The sequence below is a fragment of the Dipteris shenzhenensis genome, chromosome 17 (assembly GCF_047967505.1).
Source record: "Dipteris shenzhenensis isolate YYH24624 ecotype China chromosome 17, Dip_SZ_1.0, whole genome shotgun sequence".
In the NCBI taxonomy this organism is placed as follows: domain Eukaryota; kingdom Viridiplantae; phylum Streptophyta; class Polypodiopsida; order Gleicheniales; family Dipteridaceae; genus Dipteris; species Dipteris shenzhenensis.
In genome coordinates, this window is record NC_141612.1 from 33,712,418 (window position 1) to 33,735,950 (window position 23,533).

General features: G+C 40.3%; 1 pseudogene; it reads right to left on the reverse strand.

The window, feature by feature from the left end:
• Positions 1–13,942: 13,942 nt before the first annotated feature.
• Positions 13,943–14,527, reverse strand: LOC147892014 (uncharacterized; annotated as a pseudogene).
• Between the last annotated feature and the right edge of the window lie 9,006 nt (positions 14,528–23,533).

Here is a 23,533-nt window from a genome sequence, read left to right on the forward strand (position 1 = left end):
CTTTGAAAGATGTAGGTTTGTGGACCTCCATGAAATCATACAACCATAATCGATGGTATAAGTCCACCTATTAGGAACCATCTTGTCACATAGGTTGACCTTCTAAGATATACAAAGTACTAACTATTGCATAGCAATCCTCTCTCTTCTCCAAGGAATCATGCGATTATGAATCATGATATGTATAAGAATAGTTTATTGTGTAGCTATGGACTAGTCAATGCTAGCTAGAGTGTCATAAGACACACTTTTGAAATACCCCATGGCCATTAGAGTAGGCACAATTGAAATAGGAGGTTGATAATCAAAGTTACTATTTTCATGCAATCATGAGATGTATAAGAATAGTCTATTATGTAGCTATGGACTATTCAATGCTAGCTAGACTATCATAAGACACACTTTTGAAATACCCATGGCAATTAGATTAGGCACAAGTGAAATGGTAGGTTGACCATCATGGTTACTATTTTCATTAATTATAGCAGCTCTAAAAGAAGAAACTACCTCATAACAAAATCACCAGAACCTGTATCCTTTTTCCCAAGGGATCATGCAATCATGAGATGTATAAGAATGGTCTATTGTGTAGCAATGCCTCATAGCAAAAGCCCCATAACGTGTATGTTTTTCTCCAAAGGATCATGCAATCATGAGATGTATAAGAATATTGTATTGTGTAGCTATGGACTATTCAATGCTAGCTAGAGTGTCATAAGACACACTTTTGAAATACCACACGGCCATTAGAGTAGACCTTGCATCATATGATAATATAGCATATCTTCAACATTGTTGTTAGTTCTTTTGTGTTGAAGACACTTTTGGAAGTCATAACCTACTAGATCACATCTTCATGGCTACACCGACTAGATTTATATCCAAATGCCTCTTCTACAGAGTAGTTGCACAATCCACAATGACTTATGACATGTTCAGTGCATAACCACACATGCATTCATTCACACAGTCATCTTTTAATCAACCAAAATTTGATCCAGGTGGACTTCATAGTTTTTGGATTTCCTTCCTCATTTCTTTGATCTATCTTCTATCTTTCATTTGCAAAGATGAAGGATGACCCACAACTTAAGAAGAGGGGGAAATGCACATTTTGCACAGGATCTAGTAAGTTGTACTCATTGTATAGGCTTTCGCTACATAGTCACTGTGCTCACACTTGCATATACTACTTTGATTCTTTTTAGTTTTCTTCAGATTTGGATGCACCATTTGCACCAAACAAAGTCCACAAAAAGATCTTGTGCATGCACCCTCTACTTATCTAGTGTAATTTAAGAGGGGGTGTTGAAGATACTGTAAATTGCACTATCTAGATAGGGTTCATTGGACAAACCCTAACCCTAACCCTAACCCTAACCCTAACCCTAACCCTAACCCTAACCCTAGTTCTTTGTGTATAGTTAGTCTATCTTGTGTGCACTCCCCCCCCTCTCTCTCTCTCCGTTCATTTTTATTACGATGGTATTCCTCAATATTATCATTTTAGCATTTTAGCTATGAGACTTAAAGTCTCCTCACAGTCTATTCTATACTCCTAACAATAACCCTTTGCAACAAGTCTAACCTTGTACCTAGTATATTCTCTATTGAGGGATTGATCTTGTAAACCCATGTATAGCATATGTTGTATTTTTCTTAAGGCAACTCCTCAAGTGTCCATGTATTATTGTCCATGATTTCCTATTAATCCTCGTCCATGGCTACATGCCATCTGGGTTTGTTTATAGCTTCTTGAAAAGATGTAGGTTCATGGACCTCCATGAAATCATACAAGCATAATCAATGGTATAAGTCTACCTACTAGGAACCATCTTGTCACACAGGCTGACCTTCTAAGATATACAATGTACTAACTATTGCATAGCAATCCTCCCTTCTCTGCAAGGAATCATGCTATCATGAGATGTATAAGAATAGTCTATTGTGTAGCTATGGACTAGTCAATGCTAGCTAGAGTGTCATAAGACACACTTTTGAAATACCCCATGGCCATTAGAGTAGGCACAATTGAAATAGGAGGTTGATAATTGAGAGTGCTCTCAACGGAAGCAAGAACGGAAGAGGGAGAGAGAGAGACAGAGAGCCACACAAGTTTTGGTGGGTGCAGAACCACCCTAATCTTCTTTTTCATTCATTTATATATGTGTTTGAGTATTGTACATAACTAGGGTAAAGGCACAGTGACCTTTAACCCCCACAACCTCCCACTTAAAGGACAATGTGCCTTTAAGGGAGAACAACCAATGAGCATACTATCCAATGCCCATCAATACATGACAATACTCAAACCGTTGACTAGGTAGAATCTTTGTCAGCATATCTGCAGGGTTATCATTTGTATGAACCTTGACAAGCTCTATGCACTTGTCCTCAAGTACTTCCCTGATGAAATGGTACCTGACCTCAATGTGTTTGGTCTTTGCATGAAAGACCGGATTCCATGCTAGCTGAATAGCACTCATGGAATCACTATGCAATGTCGGTACACTTGTATGAATCCCCAAATCTCCCACTAGCCGATCAAGCCATATAGCCTCCTTGCAACCCTCTGTGGCTGCAACATACTCAGCCTCTGTGGTAGACAAAGCAACGCACTTTTGTGCACGAGACATCCATGACACTGCACCACCTGCAAAGGTGAACACATAACTAGAAGTGGATCTCCTACTATCCACATGCCCTGCATAGTCTGAATCTGTGTACCCAAGTACACACTTGTCTCCTCTACCAAAGCAGATGCACATCTCCTTGGTACCCTTCATGTACCTCATGATGCAGTTAACTGCCTCCCAATGCCTCTTTCCTGGATTAGCCATATACCGGCTAACAACTCCCACTACAAAAGCAATGTCTGGTCTAGTAGCTATCATAGCATACATAAGACTCCCAACTGATGATGCATAAGGAACCTTGGCCATCATTGCCCTTTCCTCATCTGATTTGGGACTATCTGTGTGACTCAGTTTCACATATGGAGGCAATGCAGTACTCACTGCCTTCCCCTCCTCCATATTGAAACGCTGCAATACTTTTGTAATATACTCTTTTTGTGAAAGCCAAAGGAGTTTCCTACTCCGATCACGCGTGATGCACATACCAAGAATATGACTTGCAAGTCCCAAATCCTTCATATCAAAGGCCTCATGCAACTTGGCCTTTAATGCATCTAGCTCATAACTATTCTTGCTAGCCAATAGCATATCATCCACATATAGTGCCAGGATTATCAAGCTATTATCCTTAGCCCTTTTAGTGTAGAGGCAGTGATCAATTTCACTCCTTCTAAAACCATGGGATCGAATGAAAGCATCAAACTTCTGATACCATTCTCTAGGTGCTTGCTTAAGACCATAGAGACTCTTCTTCAGCTTGCAAACTAAATGCTCTTTGCCCTTTTCTTCAAAGCCTTTCGGCTGCACCATGTAAATTTCCTCATGCAAATCCCCATGCAAGAAAGCTGTCTTGACATCCATTTGCATAAGCTCCATATCCTCTGATGCCACTAGTCCAAGCATGCATCTAAGTGTGGTCATCTTCACAACCGGAGAGAAGATCTCATCAAAGTCCACACCCTTCTCTTGCTTGAACCCTTTAGCGACCAAACGGGCCTTGTACCTAGGCACATCATCACCTGTGACCTTTATTTTGTAGACCCATTTACATGGCAATGCTCTCTTTCCATGTGGCAAAGAAACCAAGTCCCAAGTCTTAGTCTTGATAAGTGAACTCATCTCTGATTGCATAGCATACTCCCACTTGCGTTGATCCTCGTGCATCATAACCTCTCTGTAGCAAGAAGGCTCCTCGCAATCAGTGAGCATCACATAGTCTACCCCTGGAACAAACCTATCAGGTGGCCTAGACACTCTAGATGACTTCTCAAGGGCATTTCAGCTTGCTGTCCCACCTGCATATCATCCAAATTTGGCTCATCATTTCCACCAATAGATGATCCATCATCTACCCTTGATTGTATACCTGTGGGAGTACTTGGTGGTACCATTTCTTGCACATTTGGTGCATGGACAGCTTGCTGTCTATCAACATATGCAGGTGGATTCACATCCTGGAAAGTGATTCTCCTCATTCCCACATCCCTCATGGGTGCCTTATGCATCTTCTTTTCATTGAAGACTACATCATGGCTGCGTATGATCTTCTTTGCTTCTGGATCCCAGAGACGATAGCCCATCTCTCCACTTTCACCATAACCCAGAAAGATGCATTTCCTAGACTTAATATCTAGCTTCTTTCGAAGCTCTTTTGGCACATGTGCATATGCTTCACACCCAAATATACGCAAATGAGAGTAAGAGGGCTTCTTGCCACTCCATGCCTCTTTAGGAATACCACCATCCAAACTCTTACTAGGTGATCTATTGATCACATGCACTGCAGTCTTCATTGCCTTAGCCCAAAAACCACCAGAAAGACTTGCATTGGAAAGCATGCATTGCAACCTTTCTTGAATGGTATGGTTCATCTTTTCTGCAACTGGATTTTGCTCTGGAGTACGAGGGGATGTGAGCTCCCTCTTAATCCCACGTGTATCACAGAAATGCTGAAAGTCATGAGAGAGATACTCTCCACCATTGTCAGTCCGTAGGCATTTAAGCGTTCTACCTGACTGATTCTCAACCAAGGCCACCCATTTAGCCCACACTTTCCTAGTTGCATCATCAATGAATGTCACATAGTATTCAGCCCCGCCTAATGACCGTGTAGGCATGGGACCACGTGTGAATGCACCAAATCAAGCTTTTCAAACTCTTTCTTTCCCCTTCTTTCATGGGCTGATTTAGTCTGCTTCCCATAGAGACAGTGCTCACAAAATTCAAAATCAGAGAAACTCAAATGCGGTACATAACCCAAATGGCATAAGAGTTTCATTCCATTCTGGCTCATGTGCCCCAACCTACAATGCCACAAAGAAGTGCTTGGCTACTCAGTTATTGCAACAACATGATCAAATACCCCTGATACATATAAGGGATACAAAGTCCCACACTTGGCACCCCTGGCCAAAAGCATAGAGCCCTTCTGAATTTTCCAACTCTGAAAGCCAAAAGTGGTGTGAAAACCAACATCATCTAGCTGACCCAGTGAAATAAGACTCTTGGTCAACTTAGGCACATGTCTCACATGTTTCAAAATAAATGCAGACCCATTTGCAAAAGAAAACTTTATGTCACCTACTCCCACTATGTCACATGCATAGTCATTTCCAAGATGCACACAACCTATCTTTCCACTGTCATAAGTGGAGAACCATTCCCTATGGGGAGTAACATGGAATGAAGCACCAGAATCCAAAATCCAATCCTGGGAATATGCATCATCTGAAGTGGTAGGCAACTCTGCAGATAAAGTAGACATGAAGAGAACGTCATTGTCACTGTTATGTGTGACTGCATCGATCTCCTCGATCTTTACTTTTCCTTTGTCCTCCCTTGGACTCTCTTTCTTTTGATTTTCACCGCAATTTGCGTTCTTTTTCTTATCCTTTTGCTCTCTTTTTAGCTTGTAGCAATCCTTTTTCATACGGCCCTTCTTGCCAGAGTGGTAACACTCAATGTTCCGTGCCCTGGATTTGCTACGAGACTTCCCTCTTTCTTGGGACTTCCCCCTGAACTGTGATCTGCCCCTTTGCACATTTAAGGCTGTATCTTGCTTGTTGCCATCCATATTCTTCCGTCTTATCTCCTCGGCCAACAAGCTACCCATAACATCATCAAATTTCAGTACTCCACTAGGTGCAGAGTTACTGATAGCTGTATGGAAGGTATCCCATGAGGATGGCAATGAACATAAGAGAAATATTGCCTTAGTCTCCGCATCAAAATTCATCTTCTGAGCCTGAAGCTAGCTGAAAATAATATTGAATTCATTCAAGTGAGAAGCAATGGAGACCCCTTCCTTCATCTGCAGCTCAAACAACCTCTTCACGAGATAAACTTTATTAGAGGCAATTTCCTTTTCATAAGTGGCACACACTTTCTTCCACAAATCTTATGTAGTCTGCTCATTTACTATTGTGAAATGAACCGACTCTGCAAGATGAAGTCTAATAGTAGATTTTGCTAATGCATCCAACTCATTCCAATCATCCTCAAACATATTTGCAGGCTTAGCTTCAATCCCTGCCAAGGGTTTAATATGCTTCTTTTGAATAAGCACATCCCTTATTTGTTCTTTCCACAAAGAAAAGTTTGTCCCATCAAACTTTTTAATGCTAAAAAACTCCTTTTCAGACATGGAAGAGGATGCCATGATGCAAAAATCTCAAATGCTAGTGCCTACAAGAGAGAGTCACACCAAATACTAGGTGCACCCAAATGTGTATGCCACAATAGAGTGAAATATCCTGATAGGTAGGGGTTTTTGGGCATCTGAAACGCAATGGGACAGACGGTTTTGGAAACTGTGGTCTCAATCACTGGGTCCAACACACGGACTGAAAAACGTTTTTGGAAACAGAGCTGTTTGTAAACTCCACCAGAGTGCGAATGATGAGAAACATAGAAGTTTTAGGGCCTCTTGAGTCCACCGGAACTGATAGATCTACAAATGGTTGCTCCAAACTTGAGTTCCAACACCCAGGCAGAAAAACGCAGAAACTGACACAATGAGTCAGAAATCCAATGAAATGATCCCAAATTCAAGAATGAAGGTGTTTCCAAGCTCCTGAAGTGAAGTGGACACCAAAAGCAAGCAATAGTTACCTCTACAAGTCAATACGGAGTCTCTGTCATCGAATAGGGAAAAGCTCAAAAAATGACTTTTTCTTTGAAAACACTTAACAGGCTCTCAAAACAGGCTCTCAAAACCACTTCGCAAAACCAAAGTGACTTTTCCAAAGGTTCCTCTAAGGTCTCTACACACTCGGATGCAAGTAAAGTCACCCACAAAGCTTCCCACAGAGCTTCTCCTTCCTCCCACGGAGCTGTTGAGCTTCAAGCATTCACGCACGCTCAGCTAGATCACCCGGGCTCTGATACCAGTTGAGAGTGCTCTCAACGGAAGCAAGAACGGAAGAGGGAGAGAGAGAAACAGAGAGCCACACAAATTTTGGTGGGTGTAGAACCACCCTAATCTTCTTTTTCATTCATTTATATATGTGTTTGAGTATTGTACATAACCAGGGTAAAGGCACAGTGACCTTTAACCCCCACAATAATCACAGTTACTATTTTCATGCAATCATGAGATGTATAAGAATAGTCTATTGTGTAGCTATGGACTATTCAATGCTAGCTAGACTATCATAAGATGCACTTTTGAAATACCCCATGGCCATTAGAGTAGGCACAAGTGAAATAATAGATTGACCATCATTGTTACTATTTTCATTAATTATAACAGCTCTAAAAGAAGAAACTACCTCATAACAAAATCCCCATAACCTGTATCCTTTTTCCAAGGGATCAAAAGCCTGTTGTGTAGCTATGCCTCATAGAAAAATCCCCATAATACGTATCGGTTTCTCCAAGGGAGCCTACAATCATGAGATGTATAAGAATAGTGTATTGTGTAGCTATGGACTATTTGAATGCTAGCTAGGGTGACATAAGACACACTTTTGAAATACCACATGGCCATTAGAGTAGGTGCAAGTGAAATAGTATGTTGATAATCATAGTTACTATTTTCATCAATTTAGTAGCTCTACAAGAAGAAACTACCTCATAGCAAAATCCCCATAACTTGTATGCTTTCTTATCACTATATCTAGTGAGAATACACTTTTGAGAGTCGTAATCTAGCTTCTGTCTCATATTACCTAAAACATGAGGATAAGCAATGAGCCAAATGTTGGGAGTTGTGGTGCCATGTGCTAAATGTTGGGAATTGTGGTGCCATGTGCACAAGCTAAGGGCAAGGTATGAAGCAAGAGCATGCTACCACCTGTGGCAAGGAAGCTTTATCCCACTTGTGAGAAAGCAATGCAAGTATGAACCCCACTCCTATAAAGGGGAGGTCATTTTCATGTGATCTTGTTTACACATAGGTTTCATCCACAGTAGATTAGTTTAAGCAATATATTTATTATGTAGTAGGGACATATTACGGTTTTTCTTAATCAAGTTAGAAGAGAGAGGTTGTCTCTAATGCTTGGAGAGGAATGAGACAACGTGAAATTGGGAATTCTCTTCAAAGCATTACATCATTCAACATTCTATTTGAAGGTGCTACCTGCTCATGTTTGGTTTGTTCCCCATGACTATCAAAGTTAACTTTCTCTAGTTGTAAAGGCTAAAGATCTGGTGACAATCCTTTTGCAACTAGTCTAGCTTTGTATCTTTCAAAGCTTCCATCTAGATTGTACTTCACTTTGTATACCCATTTGTTTGCTATGGCCTTCTTTCCTGGTGGAAGGTCGCATAATTCCCAAGTGTTGTTCTTGTACAAAGCTTCCATTTCTTCATTCATAGCAAGTTTGCCATTCTGGCTTATCTATTGCATCTTTGAAGTACATTGGCTCTTCTATAGCCATGATGGTAGTCATAAGTGCATAGTTGGTGGTTCAACCTGAATTGCTTTGCCTTTTTGAGCATATGTCAATCTGGATGGAGGTCTGATTTCCCTAGTAGACCATCTGAGTTGCTGTGGTTCTTCTCAAGTTGCTTTTGGAAATTCTTGCTCTTCTTCATCAATGTTTTTTGTAGATGACTGAGTAATCGGTGCGTCTATCTCCTGTGTGTTTGTTGTTTTCCATTCTGATTTCCTCATTGAGGATTACATCTCTAGAGATAATGACCTTGCGGTTGATGGGATCATACAACTTGTATGCTTTGCTGTCTTCACTATAGCCAACCATGATGTATTTACGTGACCACATCCAATTTCTTGCGATGGTTGTCATGTATGTGGGCATATGCTATGCAACCAAATATGCGGAGATGCCCAATGTGTGGCTTGTGCCTAGTGAATGATTCATAAGCTGTCATACACTGAATTGGTTCAGTAGGAAGCCGATTAAGCAAGTATTTTGCAGTGGCTATTGCTTCTACCCAATACTGATTCAGAAGATGCTTCTCACTAAGCATTGCTCTAGCACTGTCTGCTAAAGTAGCATTCTTCCTTTCAGCTCTTGCATTCTGCTAAGGAGTATCTACACAAGTGAATTGTCTTCGAATGCCGTGAGTTCTGCAAAAGTTCATGAATGTTGAAGACATGTATTCACCTCCTCTGTCTGATCTCATGACTTTGATCTTTCTGCATGTTTGGTTTTCTACCACAGCTTTGAATTCTTGAAATCTAGAAAAGACCTTAGATTTCTCGTACAGAAAGTAGACCCAACAATATCTGCTATAGTAGTCGATGAAACTCAAGTAGTAAAGTGAACCGTTGATGCTACAAGACTAGGCATAACCCCATACATCTGTATGTATCAAATCAAGAATACCTCATGCTCGAGAGGTACTCTGCCAAAGTTGATTTTCTTTTTTTGTCGAAGTAGTATGCTTCACAAACTTTTCCAAGAAACTAAAGTGTTGGAATTCCAATTGCCATATTTTGATTCTTGAGCTCTATCAAGCTTTTGAAATTGACATGTCCATATCTCTTGTGCCATTTTGCGAATAGTGGCATCTGTTGCAGTTGAGCTAACATGGCATGCAAATCTGGTACTATGGCTAGCATTCTGAACAAGCATCCTTCCTTGATTGCTTTTCCTACTAACTGAAATCCTCTAGATTTGTCTCTGATAGTGCATTCATCTCCATCAAATATGACTCGGTAGTTGTTTCTGTCATTTGACCTACTGAGAAGAGGTTCTTACTGAGCTTTGAAACATAGAGTACATCTTTCACCAATCCTTTTGTACCAGTGAAATTGTTCATAGGGACAATCTAAGTTGCATTAATTCGGGCGTCTTTTTTTTAATACGAAAAAAATGCCCAAATATACATTTTTTGTGATTTAAAACGTTTCAAATATTTTTTGATATTTTATTCGTACGAATAGGTTATTCGTACGAATAACCTATTCGTACGAATAAACATCTATTCGTATGAATAAAGTTATTCGTACAAATAGTGCAGTTTATTTGTACAAATATACATAGCATAAACTTGCAGCCACTGCCATTTTTGGTATTTGTACGAATACATCCACTTGTCTTCCTTGTCACCTCAGCCACTTGCTTGCCAGCCTTGCCACCTCTTGCTTGCCTACCTGCTACCTCCTGCTTGCTTTCATACTACCAGCTCTCATCATACGTACCTTACTGCACCCTTGCTTGTGTTGCAGTCTTTCATTAGTAATTAATGTTTCTTTTGTTTTGTTTTGTTTAGGACTGGCACTCACCTCTCTTAGGAGAGTTGTGTGTTGCGGTCTTTGAAAATTGTTTGATATTTATTTTGTATTGTATTTAAGTGTGTAGATAGGCTAGCACTCATCTCTCTTGCGAGAGTTGTGTGTTGCAATCTATTTTTGTTGTGTTGCAATTTTAATTATAATATAAATAATTGTTTTTTCCCTGAGGTTGGCACTCATCTCTCTTAAGAGAGTTGTGTGTTGCAGTCTTAGTTTGTATAAAAATGTTTATTTGTAGGAACTCTTAGGCTGGCATTCATCTCTCTTAAGAGATGTGTGTTACAGTCTAAGTTTAGAGATGTTTTCAAGCACTTAGTCTGGCACTCAACTGTCCCTTGATAGTTGTGTGTTGCAGTCTAAGTTAGATATCATGCGACATGCTCTTAGACACTTAGTCTGGCACTCAATTGTCCCTTGATAGTTGTGTGTTGCAGTCTAAGTTAGATATCATGTGATGTGCTCTTAGACACTTAGTCTAGCACTCAACTGTCCCTTGATAGTTGTGTGTTGCAATCTAAGTTAGATATCATGCGATGTGCTCTTAGACACTTGTTTGGCACTCAACTGTCCCTTAATAGTTGTGTGTTCCAGTTGAAGCCTAGTGTTAGATGGTGAAGTCCACGATTAGGTTATCCCTAGTCATTTTTTGTGCAGGTTACATGCTTATTTTTTGTGTTTTGACTTTTTGTAGTATGTTACATGATGTGAGCTTGAGTTGAGAGGTTAAATCTAGGTAATTTCTTAGATTGCTTGCATTGTTAATTGTTACGGATTAATGAGTTTCTTATTGCACTTGGCACTAAATTCTTTTTTGAATTCTGTGTTGCAGCTTACTGCATATGAGATGGCTCATGCATGTGAGAAGAGAAAGTGTCACCAACCTGATCTCACTAAGTTTTAGAGGAAGGTGCTGAAAAACAAGAATGTACACTTCTTAATGAATGTCGATCAGGACATCATTGAGACATCTTTCCAAAATGGTGAAAGCAGTGTATAGAATTTGGTGAGGACAATGGCAGAGCGTGGAGGGAGGACCTTCCGTGACCAATTTCGAAATGTTTTCACAGTAGAGTCTATAGACTAGTATTTGTACCACTTAGTGAGATGGAGGGTCAATGATGCCTCGATCATATAGATCGATACATAAACTCATGTGACACAAAGTGGGAGGGTCCTGTTGTAGATGCTAGGGTCACGTACATCAAAATGCGTGATGAGGTTACAAAGGCAAAGGAGCTACCTCGACCTCCCATCCATCAATGCACCCATGCCCCCAAGCACAGCCGCAACCACAAGCACCAATGCACCCATGTCCCTAGTCAGATGCCGCATTGCATCCACCACAACCACAAGCACTAATGCACCCACGTTCCCGGTCACATGCCGCATTCCACCCAACACAGCCGCAAGCACTATTGCAGCCATGCCATGTGTATGCACTAGTGCATCGACCACAACACTGTCTTTTCCCGTATCCCCTTTTTCCAAGATCTTCCATACCAAGAAGAAGTTCCTCCTCCCGGTCCACATCTCCCACCACATGCACGATCACATTTTGCCACATCTTTTGCTTCTCCATTTGTGCCTCCATTTGTGCCTCCTACTGTACGCGCAGACCAGTTTTCATCTCCCACATACTCGTGTGCACCACAAATGCACAATCTATCTGCACAAGCAGATACATTCCCATCTCCTTTATTCTCGCCTACACAAGTACCACGCACATCACATGGCTTGCGTGATCGTCACAGCAGTGCCAAGACCCATGCAGTCCATACTGCTTTAGCAACGAGACATCTGATTCATGCCTAGTGCAGCTATGGGCATAGGCATGAAAGGAACAATCAACATGTGCAATATTCTTGTCGCTCCCTTTGATCCGCATAAGATTTATGCATGTAAGTTGCTGAGGGTTTCTGTGCCAGCTGATGCATTGAAGGCCAGAGCATTGGAAGAAGCCACGTGCTTGGGTGATGTCATACATTCGGGCATCATCTGAGTAATAGGTCTAGTCCATGATGATAACCCAATGATACTATTTTCGTTCTGGAATGGAAATCATTTGGAAAGATGGCTAACCTACCTCGGACATGACAGAAAGCGACCATCTCTCATGTTTCACAGAGATGATGCGAAAATGCCTGCTAGAGCTCCATGGGTTTGCCGTCAGTATGTATTTGATATTTTAAGTGCACTAGTTTGCACTATTCATTATATGCATAATCTTGATTGTTGTAATCCTTGATTTTGAGTGATTTTCTCGATTTTTTCGAATCACGAATTTGAATCACTAGTTGATTGTACACTGGAAGAACTTCCGCTTGTTCTTCCCACCCGTGTCGACAACTCTCCCTTCATCAGGTTGCTTTGAGCTTGTTGGAGGGATCGGCCCTTCTTGGTAATCCTTGATTCTAAGTACGTAAGCATGATCGGATTCACTGCTATTGTGAAAACTCTGGTTTATCTGGTTCCTCAATGTGAGAATCTTGGAAGTGTTCTTGGACTCATAAAGAGTTGCGAACATATCATGTGCTTCTTTGGATGTCTTGACAGTGTTGAGCTATCCTAGCATGACATCTTGCACATTCTACTTTATTAGATGATATGCATACTTGTCTTTCTTGTCCCATTCTACCTATGCTCGGGCAATGGTAGGATCTTCTATACATGTGGAAACCATTGGTGTAGCTGAAGATCCCTAATGCTGGTGCTGTGACAACAGGTGGAGTAGAGCTACTGCTGGCTAGATCATCCAATGGTCTAGGTGTAAACCCATCAACATACTGCCGGGACTGACTTCGAGTAGGAACTATTTAGGAATTTTTCGGCATGGCTTCAATTGGTTTCATTGGAGTTCTCTCCACTATGGATGATCTAATCTACTTTGAACTAGATCTAGACCAACCTTGAGCAATGAAAAAGCAGCAAATAATTCCTTTTCTTTGTTCGTTTTAGGTGCTAGGTCAGATGGAATTCCCTCAACGCAATGGAAGGAATCAATTAACGGAATTTTCTCTCAAGAAAGCGGAAGTTCTCTAAGCAGAAGAGAACACTCAATCTCTTGATCTATCACAGTCTCTCATACAGATCACAATGCCTCAGCAGAAGACAAGGGAGCTCTGATACCATGATGTTGAGAGATTAGCTCAACATCATGTGATTACATGTGCATAGCACTAACACATATAGAGTGCTATAACGAAAAGGGCTAGATGCCCTAGCCCTAACCCTAAATACGTTTGTATATGTTCTACATTTTCAACTAAATCTAGTGTACAGTTAGTCATTTGTGGTGTGCTCTCTAGTTGTGCCCTCTCTCTTTACTTTGTGAGAGATTTACGTTCTCTTCTTGATCGAGAGATTTGTGAGAGTTTCTTCAAGAAATATCCCTTTGTCCTTGCTTTAGAGAGAGACTTGTTAGTAGTGTTCATTTTGTGAGAAATAGAAGTCTATTGTATTGAAGGACTAGGGAGATTCTATTCTATGCTGAGAGGCACCTTAAATCAACTCGGCCAAGTAACAAATATCTCTCCTCCTTCATCTCAGGCATTGTCCCGAATACAATGGTACATGTTCTTGATATGACCAATATATTATTTGGCTAGGTTGCATTGTCCAGGCACACATTTTGTTGCCTACCAAGCCTCAGCTTCACTATTAAATCTTGGTAAGCTTCCTCCAGAGTGTCCTTTTTCTCCTCAAATTTTGCTACCAGCCTCCCTCATGACCATAGCATCAAGTCCGGATGTCTAAGTATTTATGAAGCTTCTGATGGATCAGTCACATTCTAGTCAAATGAAAGTGCACTATCTTATAGTAAGACTAGGAGCACATTCCAAAAATTGCAGAAGAGGCTATCCCAGGCACTCTGCAACAAAGATTCAGAACCAGACACAACGGGATGTTGCATCCATACATCAATGAGACTTGCGATCTGAAATGCTTGGTAATCATTAGAAGAAGTAAAGTGTGTAGCAAGCTCAGGCTCCAATGTCACGAAACATTTAGGGGGGACTAGAATCTGTAGAGGAAAAGCTTCATCCAAAGCATCCTTAACCTTTTCCCATTGAAGAAGATCATAACCAAATGGATGCAAAATAGTGTGAACCCAATCTTTGCTCTTGTCTATAATGCAATATAAGCAAGATAAAGCAGTAGTAGCCAGCCTGTTTTTGGGGTCAGTCATCATGAAGCAACTTAAAGCACTAGTGAAAGAAGCATTCACATTATTAAGAGCAAGTGGGGACTCATAGAAGTATGTCTAACATTCAAAACTTAAAACCGACAAAGATCAAAAGCCAAAAATATCAGAACTGAGTTAAATGAGGTAGTTTCTCAACACGAACATGTGGAGGCATGATCCAACTTTAATCAAGACAAACAGGAACATTGTGATGCATTGTGCATGATGCACACAAACGTAGCTGCATGCTTACTGTTTGCATATGATAATTTTGTAGAATTACTTATGGTGTCATCGACCGTTTAGCTTCATGTTCTCCATACCACAGTCATTCCAACAACTTTTCCTATTTTTGATGATATCCCTATTTTAATGTGCGAGGTGGACTTTTGCGATAGCACAATCTATGGACAAGAGTTTGTGAAGCTCATGATATTATGCCAACAAAATACCTATTTTATGATGCTACACTTCAAGTTTGAGAAAATAATGCAAAATTATTGTAAAATTAATGTGTTGGAGTTGATAAGATTGTCCTTTCCCTTTTTTATGGTTGAAAGCCAATTTTACCATGTTAATCTTGTATTGTTATTGCATTTGCTGGTTGAATTGGAAACTATTTTCTAGTAAACAAGTATGCACCTACTCACATAGCATTGAACTAGAGCCCACTAGAGCCCAATGTTGACCTATAAATTCATTGTATGATTGATTAACATTGTATCAAGATTTATTTCACATTGGGACAAAACTCATATGATATTGGACATGGGAATAAAATTTATGTCTGTTCAAGTTTTATAGGGAGCTATGGATTTAGTCTCTATGACTAGCGATACCAATGTCTTGATTTTAAAACTCTATCTTTGATGTCTCTCAATTGGATTTGTGGTGAATTATTTTGTCTCCAATTTTATTGGGCATGCCAAGAAATAGGGTTTGTGTAACCAAAGAGGGGAAATCAACTCTGTAAAAATAATGGCATGTGTATGCCAAGAAAGATAGTCAACTCAATGTAGAGAATGAATAGCTTGAATATACCAAAAAGAACGGATGCCAAATGAGTAGATGAAGATTTCCCTAAAGCATATCCACAAATTTTTGCTACGATATCAAAGTGTTTCTCAATTGTAGTCAACAATTCAGAAGTGGAGAACAAAATCTATGAAACTTTGCATAAGTACATACCTCTCTTTCACCCTATTGAATCATCATATGAAAGCAACAGCCATTTTTTAAAAAAAAACTATGCATTCTAAACCCTCTTTAGCTTCACAATCGATACTATAAAATGATGGTTTCACACAAACTGCCATTCTAATTCTACCAATTATCCATGACATGTGAAAAGCAAACCCAACTCATGTTCACAAAAACTTAGAATCATTCATACTTGGTTTGTAAGACACTACCTCCTTTTAAGCTAAGACCTTCGCTCTACATTAGCCACTGGTCTAGGACTTTCATGTTTCCATGTTTTCAAGGCATAGACTCAAGCAGTTCTTTTTCATACACATAGTAATTGAGCTTGGGTCCTTGGAGTCTTCGACTCTCAAATGCAATCAGGTGACCATTCTGTTGGAGAATCCCTTCGATTGAATCTTTACTGGAATCTGAGATAAACTTGGAAGGGTTGGTTTCACTATGCTAAGGCTAAGTAGGGTGTTGTAGCCTTGAGGTCTGCAAAAGCTTGGAGTGCCTCAAAAATCATGCTGATCTTCTGTTTCTTTGACACCCTTTGAGTAGGTTGGTCAGTGGTACAACTATTTTAGAGAGGCCATGGCTATATTATAAGAAAAAGCAGGAGGCAAGAGAGCTGGAGCAACAAACGTAAGTTAAATAGAAAATGAGTGAGGAACTACAAAAGAAGAGAAGGTTTTTTCTAAGTGACAAAACATTATCATAACCACTAACTATAGTTAGGGATACTAACTGTGGTTAGGGGGGAAAACCTCTAGTGAGGGAAAATTGCTCCTAGCTCACTTATTACATTACATTGGTCACTGCCTAGAATATGGCGATAATTCTGACACCCCCCCTGCGATGCTAATGTGATGATGTACAAGGAAATGATCAATCACCAAAAGGACATAAGCTTAGGGCACTGTGAAATGCCTCAAACATTTTACGTGGAAGTGCTTTGGTGAATATGTCTGCAACATTGTCATGTATTGACACATAGATCATACTGATCTCTCTTGCATGAAACTTCTCCCTAACATAATGATAATGAATCTCAATGTGCTTCATGCGAGCATGAAACACAAGATTCTTTACAATTGCTATAGCACTCTGATTATCAGTGAGAATTGGAGAAGGGCCCTCCAATGAAAGATGAAGATCAGCACAAATAAGTGGCGTAGCCACATGCATTCAACTGTTGCTACTATGAAAGCTGCCATGTACTTAGCTTCACATGAGGAAGTAGCCACAGTATATTGTTTCTTACTTAGCCAAGAAATGCACGCATTTCCCAAAAAGAAACAATTACCACTTGTGGATTGCCTAGTGTCATAATCTCCAGCCCAATCTAACTCATTGTAAGCATGCATCTGCAAGTCACCCCCCCTGGGAAACATCAAGCCATAAAACTTTGTGCCTTGCAAGTAATGAAAGATGCGTTTTATAGCCTGCCAATGTGTGTTCTTTGGGGTGTGCATATATTTGCTCACCTATGATACTGCAAACTGAATATCGGGCTAAATATTGCACAAATAAATGAGGCATCCTATAGCCTAGCTATAGAGTGTGGCATCTACTGATTCACCTACATCATACATAATAAGCTTCAGCCTTGGCTCCATGGAGTGGCTGTAGGTTTGCAATCTTGCATGCTGAACCGATCAAGGATCTTTTGCACATACTTGGATTGAGACCTAATAATGCCATGTCCTCTTGTATAAACTGGATCCCCAAATAAAAATGTAGCATGCCCAAATTTGACATGTCAAATGTAGCTTTCAATTCAGCTTTAAAACCTACAATTTTTTATTAATGTGACCCTATGAGTAGCATGTCATCTACATAAAGAATGATGACTAAAATATCCCCCCCATACTTCATGATGTAGAGGGTACTTTTGGTGGGACTGTTATGAAGCCACTTGCTAGTTAGAAAGGCATCAATTTTGGAGTACCATGCACATGGGGCTTGTTTCAACCCATACAACACTTTATTCGGCTTGCAAAATTTATGTGCATTACCCAAAATTTCAAAGCCAAGAGGTTGCTTGACATAAACCTCTTCCAACAAGTCTCCATTAAGAAAGGCTGTCTTTATGTCCAACTGATGAACATTCCAATCAAAATGTGCAACCATAACAATAACTGATCTGATAGTGGTCATCGTAGAAGTAGGAGCAAATATCTCCTCATAATCGGTGCCCTTCTTGAGCAAAGCCTTTTGCAACCAGCCATGCCTTGCACTTGTCAATGGACTCATTTGACTTTGTTTTTACTTTGAAAACCCATTTGGTATCAATGGCATTCTTTCCTGGTGGAAAATCGACAAGATTCCAGGTCTGATTTTTCTCAATATACTGCAACTCATCTTGCATGGTATGCATAGGATTGTAGAGATGGTAACCTTTGCTCTCTGCAATATACCCAATAAATATGCATTTAAGTGTCTTATCTGATAGCTTATGTCGAAACTAACAGGCACATGGGTATATGCAACACATCCAAAGACACGAAAAGTGTTCCACTGAAGGATTTCTCCCATGCCAAAAGCCATAGTGGGAGCCCGATTCAAAACATAGTTGGCACACGTGAGACCCTCAAGTCAAAACCTATGAGGCAACTTTTTGCTTGTGAGCATGCATCCATCCATCTCCATAAGAGTTCTATTCTTTCGCTTAGCTTTGCCATTTTGCTAAGGGGTGAGCCTCACTATAAGTTGATGTGTGATGCCTTTCTCTTTTAAATAAGCCTCAATTTCATGAGACATATACTTCCCCCCTCTATCTATGGGTAAAATTTGCACCTTGAGTCTTGTTTCATTCTCAACCTTTGCCACAAAGTGTCGAAAATGCTTAAACACATAGGATATTTTCTTTAAACCATATACCCAAGTGTAGTTTGAGTAGTCATAAATAAATGTGACATAATAGAGATAACCACCCAATGCAGGAGTCCTCGTAAGACCACAAACATCGCTATGAATGAGCTGTAATTTTTGAACAACTCTTACTGCACCATCCTTTTTGAAGAGAAAACTGTGCATCTTCCCAAGTATGCACCCTTCACAGGAATGAGGGGGAGGTGACTCCAAGGGAAGCAAAGCATCAACCATAGCATGTTTTTGAAGTGTCATCAAGCTACCATAACTCATATGACCATATCTAGCATGCCATAACTCCAGATTCTACATAGCAATAGTGGGAGTAGAAACTACAAGTGCATTATTTGGTCTTTTCTCAAAAACATCAAGCTAAAAAAGACCACAAAACACCATGCTAGATAGTCTCAAGGCATAATCATCTTCTCTATCTTGAACTGCACACTTGTCATCTTCAAAGACAACCTAAAATCCTATTTTATTGAGAGAGGACATTGAAAGCAAATTCTTCTTGATTCTAGGCACATAAAGCACATCATGAATTCTGAAATTTGTGCCATTTGTGGCTATAAGTACAATCTCAATAATACCATGAACTAAATAAGAACAATCATTTGCACAAGACACCCCTTTTCCAACAGGTGATGGATGCAAAGAATCAAACAAATACTTCCTGAAAGTGATATCTTTGGTGGCACCACTATCAAAATACCAATTATTCAATGTCTCATTGACATTGAAAGTGCATGCATCCTTAGAATGATCATAATTGCAAGTCAAAAAATCATAAGAGTCATCCTTAGATGTGGCTATAGTATCCGGAGCAACCACTTGAAAATAAAAAATCAAAGTAAAAAAGACATAGTCTTTGTCCACTAAGTTGGTTGAAGCATCACCACCATCATGTGCATGAGGAGCCAAATTTGATAGCCATGATTGAATCCTTTTTCCTTTCCTTGGCAATTCTTTTCTTGCATTCTCCTATGTAGTGACCCAGTTTCTGGCAATAATGACAAATGCCCTTTCTCTTGGCCTTCTATGCATCACACTCTTAGCCTTGTGAGAAGGCTATCCAGAATCAGTTTTATGCTGATGTGTAAGATGATTGGCATGCTGCTTATGTTGCCCCTTCCCTTTACGCTTGAATTTCAAAAGCATGGCATGCTCATGAAGCCATGTTCTTCCTAGTTTCCTCTTCCTACAACAGAAGTCCTATCAGCTCGTGAAAAGTGAGAGGGTTGCCACCCCCCCTCAATGACAAATTCAGAGAGGTGTGAAATTCGAGATATGACTCAAGAAGAGAATTCATAGTAGCGGTTATCATCTCTGAATCTCATTTGTATTCAACAATTGCTCTCTCAAGTCTTGAAGCTTGGTGAGGTGATCTCACCCTCATCCATGTGAGTATGCGATAACTCTCTCTTCAGGAAATCATTATGGGCTACAAACATACTCTCCAAAATATCCCAAGCTACCCTAGTTTGAGGTATTGCATGACCGAATGTGTGGAATAATAAGCCTTTTGACACAAAGAGAGATTATTGAAAGTGCTTGTGCATCACGTGAATCCCACCTTTTCTATTCATGTGTGGGAGACACAACTGCAACAACCATTGCACCTAACACTTGTCGTGCACCTTGAGCTTCTCCTCTACCCCTTCCTCCACCTTGTTGAGGAGGAGTGGTAGGTTCAACCACATTCTATGGCCATGTCTCATCCCCTGTGACATAATCCCACATATGTTTTCCAACTAAAAGATTGCATACCATAAAACTCCATAAAGAGTAATTGGTACCATCATCCAACTTATCCTCCTATGTGAGGATGCCAAACACTTCATTGGGATTGTTCTAAGCCATAACTGCCAAAGAAAACAAAATGTTGCAACTATGACAAGAAATATTCCTTCCTGGGATTTATAGGTGCAGAACACAAATCCCTTTCAGGATATAGATGCAAGATGCTCACTGCTCAAAAAATAAGCCAATCAAAGGCTCAAAAAGCAACATCCCAAAAGCACAAGCCCAACTAAAATTCTACCAAATTTACTTGCTAAGAGATTGGCACCACTGCCATTCTCCACATGTACAAATGTTTACCCTACTATTCTAGGAGGGGTATTCCAGTGATCATAGGAGAGTGGTGTCTGATTCCATTCCACATGTGAGTTTGATGATCTCGGTGTCATTATGTAGTTGCCAGCATGCCATTCTCCACTAGTGGTAATCTAGACAAACTAAATCTATAGATTGACATTCCACTAATTTTATTCGCTGTAGTAGGATAATGGCAAAAGTGCCAATGCACATGTGAGTTTAGGATTCCTTGTGCATGTTTTCAGGTCATGGTATGAGATTGGCACCACTACCATTCTCCACTGGTGGCATTCTCCACAGAGATTGATAGAATTCCATATGATCTCTACATAGCGGAGACTGTGGTCACTACATACAAGAATGCGCATGTGAGTTTAGGCTTCTCCACAGAGATTGACACAATTCTCCATATGATCTCTACACAATTCCATATGATCTATACATAGCCGAGTTTGATGATCTCAGTTTCATTATGTAGTTGCCAGCATGCGATTGGCATCACTGCCATTCTCCACTAGTGGTAGTCTAGACAAACTAAACCTATAGATTGACATTCCACTAATTGTATTGGTTGTAGTAGGATAATGGCAAAAGTGCCAATGCACATGTGAGTTTAGAATTCCTTGTGCATGTTTTCAGGTCATGGTATGAGATTGGCACCACTGCCATTCTCCACTGGTGGTATTCTCCACAGAGATTGACACAATTCCATATGATCTCTACATAGCGGAGACTGTGATCACTACATACAAGAATGCACATGTGAGTTTAGGCTTCTCAATGCCATTTCTTAGGGCCTAATAAGAGATTGGCACCATTGCCATTCTCCACTTGTACAAATGTTTACCCTACTATTCTAGGAGTGGTATTCCCGTGATCATAGGAGAGTGGTGTCCGATTCTAATCCACATGTGAGTTTGATGATCTCACTGTCATTATGTAGTTGCCAGCATGAGATTGGCATCATTGCCGATCTCTACTAGTGGTAGTCCAGACAAACAACCAATAGATTAACATTCCACTAATTTTATTGGCTGTAGTAGGATAATGGCAAAAGTGCCAATGCACATGTGAGTTTAGGATTCCTTGTGCGTGTTTTCAGGTCATGGTATGAGATTGGCACCACTGTCATTCTCCACTGGTGGCATTCTCCACAGAGATGACACCCTTCCATATGATCTCTACACAACGAGACTATGATCACTACATAGAAGAATGTACATGTGAGTTTAGGCTTCTCAATGCCATTTTCTAGGGCCTAATAAGAGATTGGCACCATTTCCATTCTCCAGTTGTACAAATGTTTACCCTACTATTCTAGGAGGGGTATTCCAGTGATCATAGGAGAATGGTGTTCGATTCCAATCCACATGTGAGTTTGATGATCTCAGTGTGGTTATGTAGTTGCCAGCATGAGATTGGCATCATTGCCATTCTCCACTAGTGGTAGTCTAGACAAACTAAATCTATAGATTGACATTCCAATAATTTTATTGGCTGCAATAGGATAATGGCAAAAGTGCCAATGCACATGTGAGTTTAGGATTCCTTGTGCGTGTTTTCAGCTCATGGTATGAGATTGGCACCACTGCCATTCTCCACTGGTGGCATTCTCCATAGAGATTGACACAATTCCATATGATCTCTACACAGCGGAGACTGTGATCACTACATAGAAGAATGCACATGTGAGTTTAGGCTTCTTAATGGCATTTTCTAGGGCCTAATAAGAATCATAGGAGAATGGTGTCGGATTCCAATCCACATGTGAGTTTGATGATCTCAGTGTGATTATGTAGTTGCCAGCATGAGATTGGCATCTCTACCATTCTCCACTAGTGGTAGTCTAGATAAACTAAACCTATAGATTGACATTCCACTAATTTTATTGGCTGCAGTAGGATAATGGCAAAATGCACATGTGAGTGTAGGATTCCTTGTGCATGTTTTCAAGTCATGGTATCAGATTGGCACCATAGCCATTCTCCACTGGTGGTATTCTCCACAGAGATTGACAAAAATCCATAGGATCTCTACACAGCGGAGACTATGATCACTACATAGAAGAATGCACATGTGAGTTTAGGCTTCTCAATGCCATTTCTTAGGGCCTAATAAGAGATTGGCACCACTGCCATTCTTCATTTGTACAAATGTTTACCCTACTATTCTAGGAGGGGTATTCTAGTATAATGGCAAAAGTGCCAATGCACATGTGAATTTAGGTCTCCTTGTGCCATTTTTAAGGTCTTGGTATGAGATTGGCACCACTTCCATTCTCCACTGGTGGCATTCTCCACAAAGATTGACACAAATCCATTCTCTAGTGGTGCCAATTTCTTATTAGGCCCTAGAAAATGGCATTGAGAAGCATGCACATGTGAGTTTAGGCTTCTCAATGCCATTTTCTAGGGCCTAAGAATAGATTGGCACCACTGCCATTCTCCACTTGTACAAATGTTTACCCTACTATTCTAGGTGGAGTATTCTAGTGATCATAGGAGAATGGGGTTCGATTCAAATCCACATGTTAGTTTGATGATCTTAGTGTCATTATGTAGGTGCCTGCATGAGATTGGCATCACTGCCATTCTCCACTAGTGGTAATCTCGACAAACTAAACCTATAGATTGCCATTCCACTAATTTTATTGGCTGCAATAGGATAATGGCAAAAGTGCCAATGCACATGTGAGTTTAGGATTCCTTGTGCATGTTTTTAGGTCAGGATTCCTTGTGCCATTTTTTAGGTCTTGGTATGAGATTGGCACCACTGCCATTCTCCACTGGTGGCATTCTCCACAAAGATTGACACATATCCATATGATCTCTACACAAATGAGACTGTGATCAC